The sequence below is a fragment of the Lissotriton helveticus genome, chromosome 6 (assembly GCF_964261635.1).
Source record: "Lissotriton helveticus chromosome 6, aLisHel1.1, whole genome shotgun sequence".
NCBI lineage: Eukaryota > Metazoa > Chordata > Amphibia > Caudata > Salamandridae > Lissotriton > Lissotriton helveticus.
Window position 1 is genome coordinate 1,578,781,984 of NC_136067.1, and position 8,584 is coordinate 1,578,790,567.

Below are 8,584 nucleotides of genomic sequence, written 5' to 3' on the forward strand. Positions count from 1 at the left end.
TAGTGTCCGCATCATTGGAAGACTGCATGGCGAGTACTTGGGTGTTTTTATAACTGCATGAATTTTGGGCCTAGAAAATATATTACATGACTCAACTATAAGTATCTCCATATTGTTACAAGCACACATACATATGAATCTACGATTGCAAATCATCATCATATCTGAAAAAATATGTATACAATATTTCTGGAATATAGTGAAACCTAAAAACTGAGACATGTAATAGATCTGCTTGTGTCATTGCATAACTCCATGGGTAATGCTTGGGTGATTGCATGACTGCAAGGGTAGTCACTGGGTAATTGCAGAATAAGTTGGATAGTGACTTGCTAATTTCATAAGTGCACACTTAGGGGTCTATTCGGATGTCAGTCAGACAGCTCACTGAGAGCTGTCCACAGCCTTACCTTATGCTTGAATCGTTCCAGGAGCTAGACTGCCCGGGCGTAGAAGTACGATACGAAAAAGTACTAAATTCCTGACCGACACGTACGCTCCGACTCCATCCACTATTTCCATACGAGCCGAATCTGTAAACGCCCAATCTAGTTACACGGAACCATTTACACTGCAGTGTGTAGGAGACGAACACATCATGAATCCCATCGCGTAGGTCATACCAGTAATGTACATCTATGACCGGATCAGGAACAGATGCAGACAGATACGGATGGCGCAGACGGTAAGTCAGACACCCACCACACGAACAAATGACACGTACCCGCCAAATGTGACACACACCCAGGGGGTCCATATCCCATCCACTAGCAACAGGTCACTATAGGAGTTGCATGGCTATCACTACTGCCACCCCCATACATAGGGGGTATGTTGCCCATCACTAATGCCACCCCCACTCATAGGGGGTATGTTTCCTATTACTACTGCCACCCCCACTCATAGGCTGTATGTTGGCCATCACTACTGCTACCCCCACTCATAGGGAGTATGTTGACCATCACTACTGCCACCCCCACTCATAGGGGGTATGTTGCCTATCACTACTGGCACCCCCACTCATAGGGGGTATGTTGCCTATCACCACTGCAACCCCCACACATAGGGTGATGTGTGACTATCAATATCAACACCCACACCCATAGGATGGGTGATGCGCCACACACCCATCAAACACCAACATTAGGTATGTCAGTAAAATACATCCCCCTAACATCATGACAACAGTGTGTAGTCTGTGACAAATGCCCACAACAGTGAATATGACTTTGAACATACAATGTAACTACCATCACATGTGAGACCAAAAACTGAGTGTGGGCTACATAAGTCAAGCATCCAAATACCACTGTGTCAATGTGCTCTAACCCCCATCACGGTGTAGAACAAAAGTTAAGTGTGATGCTCCAAACTGCAGCAAATGTTGAGCATTGTGGTAATGGGGTCATAACCCCCCATCATCACAGTGACCAAAAGGTAAGTGTCATCATGGTAAAAGCTGCAAATGCCAAACAGCATGTGTGATTCCTAGTCCCAACACATGAAACACTTTAGTGGCAAAGTAGTGGTTGTGTCACATACCCACAGAGATGTGGTGAGGCAAACAGTGCTGTGAAAATAAAACATACTCTAGGCCATGTGCAGAAAAGCACTACCCATGGGGGCTGACATTGCATACAGTGTACAATGACGCAAAAGCAGAAGTGACCATCATAATGCATACACACATCTCGAGAATAGACACATAAATCAATACATCCTGTGTGGACTGTAGGTGTCTGGTCACAAACTCCCATTCCATATCAGCAATGGGACCCAACAACCAGGATGAATGTGCAGAATGATGAGATATGGCTCACAGGGACAGCAAGGAAAAACACCCAAACAACATCCAGCCAATGGCCCACAACAGCAATACCAATGCACTGGTGCAGATGCACAAACAAAAAAAAGGCAATCTCACACTGCACATCTGACACAACATATGTTTGTGAGTGTTTCAGTATCCCCGGACAACTACATAACACTTGAGGGGGCTGAACCACAATGACACAGATGTGGACACAGTGCCATACAAAAGTAACCCATGAATTGGGCACCCCTTAGTGGGCAATCAGACATTGTAAGATGAGAGGGATCCCAACAGACACATGTGACACAAGCTGGAATGAACAGCAACTAAAACAGCAAGAGACAGACCCACTATGCCCAGGGACTATACATTGGGGTGACACAAGCCTGCATGATACGTCCACTGTGATGCCAAAGGTAGACGTCGTTCAAACTGTGAAACTCAGACATGTGTCCTGTGCCACAAACATACATCACACCTACACTAACACAAATCACTTAGCATGGCCCGTCAACCAGGTAAAAAAGGGAGGTAGGGGCCAAGCCATGCAAACATTCACATCTGTCCACCCTCAACACCACAGACCCTGAACTACACAAATGTGCATCAGTGAAGCCGACATGGACTGGTGATATTGCACAGGCACCCATGACAAACACAGTTATGTTGGGAGGATCTAAGGTGCATAGACTCATCACACAAGGACAGTCTACAACCACGGTGAATGACAGACATACTGCACTGTATGCGGTACATGGCCATGACGTCAAAGATCCCGATTCCTTTGGAATCCCTGCCACAGTCCCAGGACAATGCAGAAGCCAAGGAGAACCACAAGGCACACATGCTGACACCTGCCAACATTGCACCTCTGAACCTGATGAGTGCGAGCAGTCACACACACCATAGGCCCAGGCAATGTCACGGAAAAACACACTTACTTGAGGGGACTCAACTCCTGTGGAAGCTTAGCTGTGCCAAACATAGTTCCAGCAGGTCTCAATCATGTCAGCAGAGCACTTGTTCAGTCAGCCATCAGTTACCACCCAATGAAGGCTCTGGTCACATCAGCCTGGGTACGGGAGTGTCCCTTAAGTCATCTGCACATACTCAATACATATGTCTAGCAAGTTGCACAGAGGACACAGTTGACTCCTACACCAATGATGCCCACACCTGCATGTCCAGTGGAGATGGGCCCACAGTAAGGGAAATAGACAAATTGGACAATGGGAAGCACATCATATGTGCATGGGTGCATGCCACAGATGTGACCAAGCAAATTAAATGTTAACATCCCTGTGCAAAATGAGTTCATCATGACACACCCAGTTTGCTGCAACGGATGAAATGGATACCAACCAGAATAGGATACATATCACATGGACCACATGGAGTACATCACATCAACACCTCAGTATTCAACATTGAAAATCCAGTATTATAACAGCAAGGTCATGGTAAACATCATCAACATATTGTACAGCTAAATCAAATTCACAAGGATAACAACAAATGCTTTATTCAGCAAATTGGAAAATCAAATGTAAAGTACAGAAAAAACAAAGGCCAATGTCCAGTCTATAGCTAAAGTCGAAATAGGGTGTAAGTGACAACTGTCACCGGTTGCTTGCCTGCACTTCTAAGGACAGGGGACATCTACTCAGAGGGGCATACATGGGGGCAGGCCAGGCACGGCAGGGGCAGGATCAGGGCTCAGCAGCAAGAGGCAGTGAACGGGAGGTGGGTGCAGGAGAGTCACTGGCAACTGCAGTGGAGATGTCTGATAGTGGGTGCTGTCACAACTGTGGGGCACAAGTCTGATGGGGTGGGTGCTGACACAACTGCGGTGGGCAGGTCAGATGGAGTGGACCCGGTCCCCACTACAATGCCAAAGTCAGACTGGGTGGTCGTGGACTCCACTGCAGTGCCTAACTCCATGGGAGCGGAATGGGGTTCTGGTGAGGTTGGCAGGACAGAGCCAATGTCCCAACACCAGTGGCACAAATAGGCTGAACGGAGGTGGTGGTGGTGGAAGAGCAAGCAGTAGGGGAGAGGGCCTGAGTATTTTGGGGGTGGTGGATCTGTGGGTGGAGGAACCTGGGGCAGGGTGTGGCATGGGAACCTGTGGAGCGGTGGCCTGGGGATGGAGGACAGAGACTGCGTTGTGGAGCTGTGGGGCGGGGTGGGATCTTGCTCTGCCGGGTCCGGGGGACTTGCGGGTGGGGGTCTTAGTCTGCCTGTGCCTGGGGGAGGGTGTCTGGGTGTGAGGAACACTCCCCTCTGTGAGTGGAGACTTCCTATTCCCCTTGTACGCTGGATATGCTGGATCGGTGGGGAAGAGGCCAAGGTCACAAAGGAAGAGCTTGTTGGGAGATGGGGTTGCAGGTGAGGCAAGGGAAGGGCTCTTGGAGGGAGATGTATCGGAGGACTGTGGAGTGGTTGTGGATACCTGTGTGTGTGTTTGCAAACCATCCCCTGTGAGTGTGGTATCAGTCCCCTGAGGTTGCTTGTGTGCATGTTAAGACATTGGTTTGGGTGTTTGTGTGCTGCTCAAGTTTGTGGGTTTAGGTGAATGTGCTGGTGAGTGTGTGCTTGGAACAGGTAGGGTGCTAGGAATTGTGGATGGGACAGAGGTAGTAGGGGTGAGGGACTGTTGGAGTAGGGACACTGCTGCTGTCAGGGAGGAGGCCATGAACTGATTGGTCCTCTGTAGGGCGGTCATGGCTGATGACACACCCTCCATGAATGACACCAGTTGTGACAGCAGACTGGTGTGTGCATGGAGGACACTCAGCATTGATGTCTGCCCTACATGGATCTGTTGAAGCAAGTCCACAGACTCCACACTCAGGGCAGCAGCGGACACAGGGGCAGGGGGTGTGGTGCCTGGCATGAAGGAGACATGCTCACGAAAACGGTAGCCTCCACGGACCTCTGGGATGGGAGCTGATGGGAGGGTGGTGGTGGTGGTGGGAACAGCCTCACTAGCTGGGGTTTGGTGGCTGCTGATACCCGCCTCCACAAGGAAGTCATCCTGTGAGCTGCTGTGGTCCTCAGCTGAGGTGGATGGTGCTGAGGACTCCTTGGTGTGGCTCCTCTCTCTCTCCATGCCACTGGGTCCCTCCAACTCCTTGGTTGCTGGCCCAGTCTGGCTCTGCGGCTCCTCCTGGTCCATGGCGCTGTCCCCTCCTGTAGCCGTGGATGTATCTGGATAGAATCAAGAAAACAAGACCAACATTAGTCCCCTGCACTGACCCCACACACCACAGTGAGTACAGCACATCACAGGGCAAGCCATGGCATCATCATCTGAACATTTCTCAAAGTGCTCACACAGTTTTGAATAAGCCAATTGTCAGTCTGACCATCAACCATGGCACTCATATCCCTCCTGGACTTGCACCCATATGTCTGTTGCTTGTTGGCTGCTGATACTCCAATGTGGCCAGAGTCTCATTTCACATGCTTGTGATGCATACCAGCACCACACACAATGATGTCCTCATGTCCTGATAGTCAATGCCACAAAGGGGTGCATGGAGCACATTTGACTCCACTGCAGGATCCCTCCTAGCAAGTTCGATGCCATTGCACTGGCATGCCTGGAAAGTCAGTCATCACTGTCTCCTGTCACAGGGCATCCAGACAACAGTCTGCACTGTGTCACAATCATAAGTCATGGGTAAAGCAAACTCTGCTGCTGACAAGTGCACTTGTACATCCCCTGCAAACAAGATATTCCGGACTCTGATGACCCACATCATACAAATCAGACATATGAGTGACTGCAAACACAACTCCCTGAACATGAGCACCTCACAGTCTGCTGTGAATGAAACACAGCTGCCTGAACTTCACAGATGCACACACCATTGTGCACAGTCAAGTGATCACACACCTATGTCACTCAGGTCTCGTCTCCTATAGTCACATCTCTGATGTCCTGCTGACCCTCAAACTTATGAACACCCCAGTTGTCCTAAAAAGGAAGCAACACCACAATGACACAGGGGCAGATATCTGAGGGCACATTTCACTACGCACAATCTGTAAGTTGGTACACTGGAGTGGGAGTACAGAGTGTTTTAATGCCCTGGAGTAGGCATGACTGCCCAGGTCAATGTGAAACAGTGTATAGCCCTGGAGAGTAAGCAGGTGGCTGAGCAAGTGTAACCCACCTGATATACATACTCCTGAGACCCCAACATTGGCCTCACCTGCTGCATGGGTGTGTTTTAAATACCCCAGGCACATGTGACGAGTCAGACCAGAAATTGGAACACATATCAAAGGCACACACAGATCAAATGTCAGATATCAGGCATTGTGTAAACAATTGACCCACCCACGAAGCACACAACAGAGACCCGGTAACAGATGTTGTCCGGTACCTTAAGCATAGCTGACTGCAGGGCACAGTGCCTAAGTGAAAAAATTCACAGACTGTAGGGGCCACACCTGTGGATCAGATGAGGAGGGTGTATTACACAATTGAGGGACATGAGTCCTAGACTACAAGACCGATGTAATGTGGAAGTGTAACCAGGCCAAAAGACTGCAAATAGCACGTCAGATATGGTTCTCAGATTAGGCAAGGACTTCCCCTCCTTGCTGCTTTCTGGCCTTCAGCTGCCCATCCAGGTCTGGGAGGACCACACCCAGAATCCTTAGCATGTGGGGGGTCAGGGTCCGGTGTCCGGCCCTCCTGCAAGGAGGCAACAGCTTCAACTGGACCCTTGTGATCCTCCGGGTCCAGCCCCAAAGGTCCTGCCACCTCTTCTGGCAGTTGTGGATCCAGCGCTTGTAGACCCCCACTGATCTAACTGCCAAGGAATTAGTCAGCCAGATCTCCTGCTTCTGGTGGGCATCAACCTGTGAGGATGACAAATTGAAAAGGCCATTACCACACATGCCACATATTTCTGCTGCACACAGTTGGATATACATGTAGTCATCTCAAAGTTAAATGAGGTACACAGGTAGGGCACCCATTGAAATGGACAATTGTCCTGCATGTCTGACATAGTAACATTGCCTGGGAAGTAAAAGCTTGCACAAATTCACTTTTCCAGCAGGACACCTGTTCCTCACAAGTACCTACACACTTTGGGGGTTGAAAGTACTCAGTGCATATGCTTGCCACTGGTGTACACATTGCTAGTACTGCTAGTCAGACAGCATGCACAATTAGGAAGGCAGTGGACTGCTCTCCTGGTTTCCCATACAGCTTACAGTACTGTGGAAGGAGCCCGTCCAGTAGGGCCTGGTTCTCCTCCTCTGTGAAGATTGGGGCTCTCTCCAGAGTACATGCCATAGCAGTAGCCTGAGGATGCAGAGACAGCAGCAGTGGTAGCAGAGATGTGGTCCTGTAGCATGTAGTGCAAGCAAGTGAGCTCTCTGGGGTCCAGCCAGCCTTATATCTGTGCTGCAGAGGCAGAATCTGTGCCATGTGTGATAGGTCCAACACGGTTCCATCCTACGAATCTGGCCAATCCATGGAATTGTAAGACCCTTGCACGTCTTCCTCGTCGTTCAAAATTTCACCTTCATGACACCCTAGGATTTGCAGCATTGTAGTAGGCAGTCAACTGAATTTACAGCGCACGACTCATACAAGTTTTGAATCCGCGTTCGTCTCCATGACAGTCCATAGGCAAGGAGTGCGCGCGGCTCGGTCAACCAACTGTACGACGCGTAGTTTGAAAATCCACACGCACCCGTCTTCATACAATTCGATGGGCTATGCGTGCGCACGGCTCGGTCCATGCCTTTATGACGTGTATGCATAAAAGTCACCCGAGTCGGTTAACATTGCAGTCAATGGCCAAGGCGTGCGCATGGCTCGGTCCATGCATGCACGACGCATATGGATAAAATTCACCCGAGTCTGTTAACATTGCAATCAATGGGCAAAGCGTGCGCATGGCCGGGTCTACAACTGTGCGATGTGTCTCTGTAGTAGTCGCCCACGTCGGTTAACATTGGTGTGAATTGTTAACGGAGTCCACACCTGATTACTTGCCAGGGACTCAGGTGCACACCTACAACACCACAGCATGTGCCACACTGTATCCCATGGCATGTGAGGCTGCATTACCTGTGTGTGAATGGGGCAACATTTGGTTTGTTGTGTGGCATTTTGGTGCAGCCACCCCCAGGCTTGGCACGGGTTCATTGGGACAGAATCCTTTGTGTGTTGTGCACATTACCACTGTGATGTGCAACTGTTCAGTTATGGGCATGAGTCATGGAGACAGTTGCAGGTTGGATATGTGTATGACATGTCACATATACCCTGAGTCCTGGGTGGGATGGTATGTACGTCACAGTAAGACCCATACCCACAATTCTGATGTACACCCACAGTCTGTGTGCATGTTGTGTCTCAGATGTCTCTGATTCCAAGATGCGGTTGAGCCAGGGACACATCAGGTTGAATTACCAGAGAGCTGCCTAAGACAAAGTCTACAGGCCCCTCCACCCGGGCAGACCATGGGGCACAGTATTGCTCCCTAAAAAATACTGTCGGTACAACGTTAACCGTATGTATATTGACCAGATACACATATTAGGTGTGTCTATATGATATTGCCTTAATATTTAGGTTGAATCAAAGGAGTGGCATTCATGGGGCTGGCCCTCATGTTGTCCTGAAGAAAAGGTGTAAGTGTAGTTCCTATATTCCCAATAGGCTCTGCGCATTGGAATAACATAAACAGCAGTTTAGACGTAGAACTGAGGTCATCTAGGTCTCTACTGACTATGTTA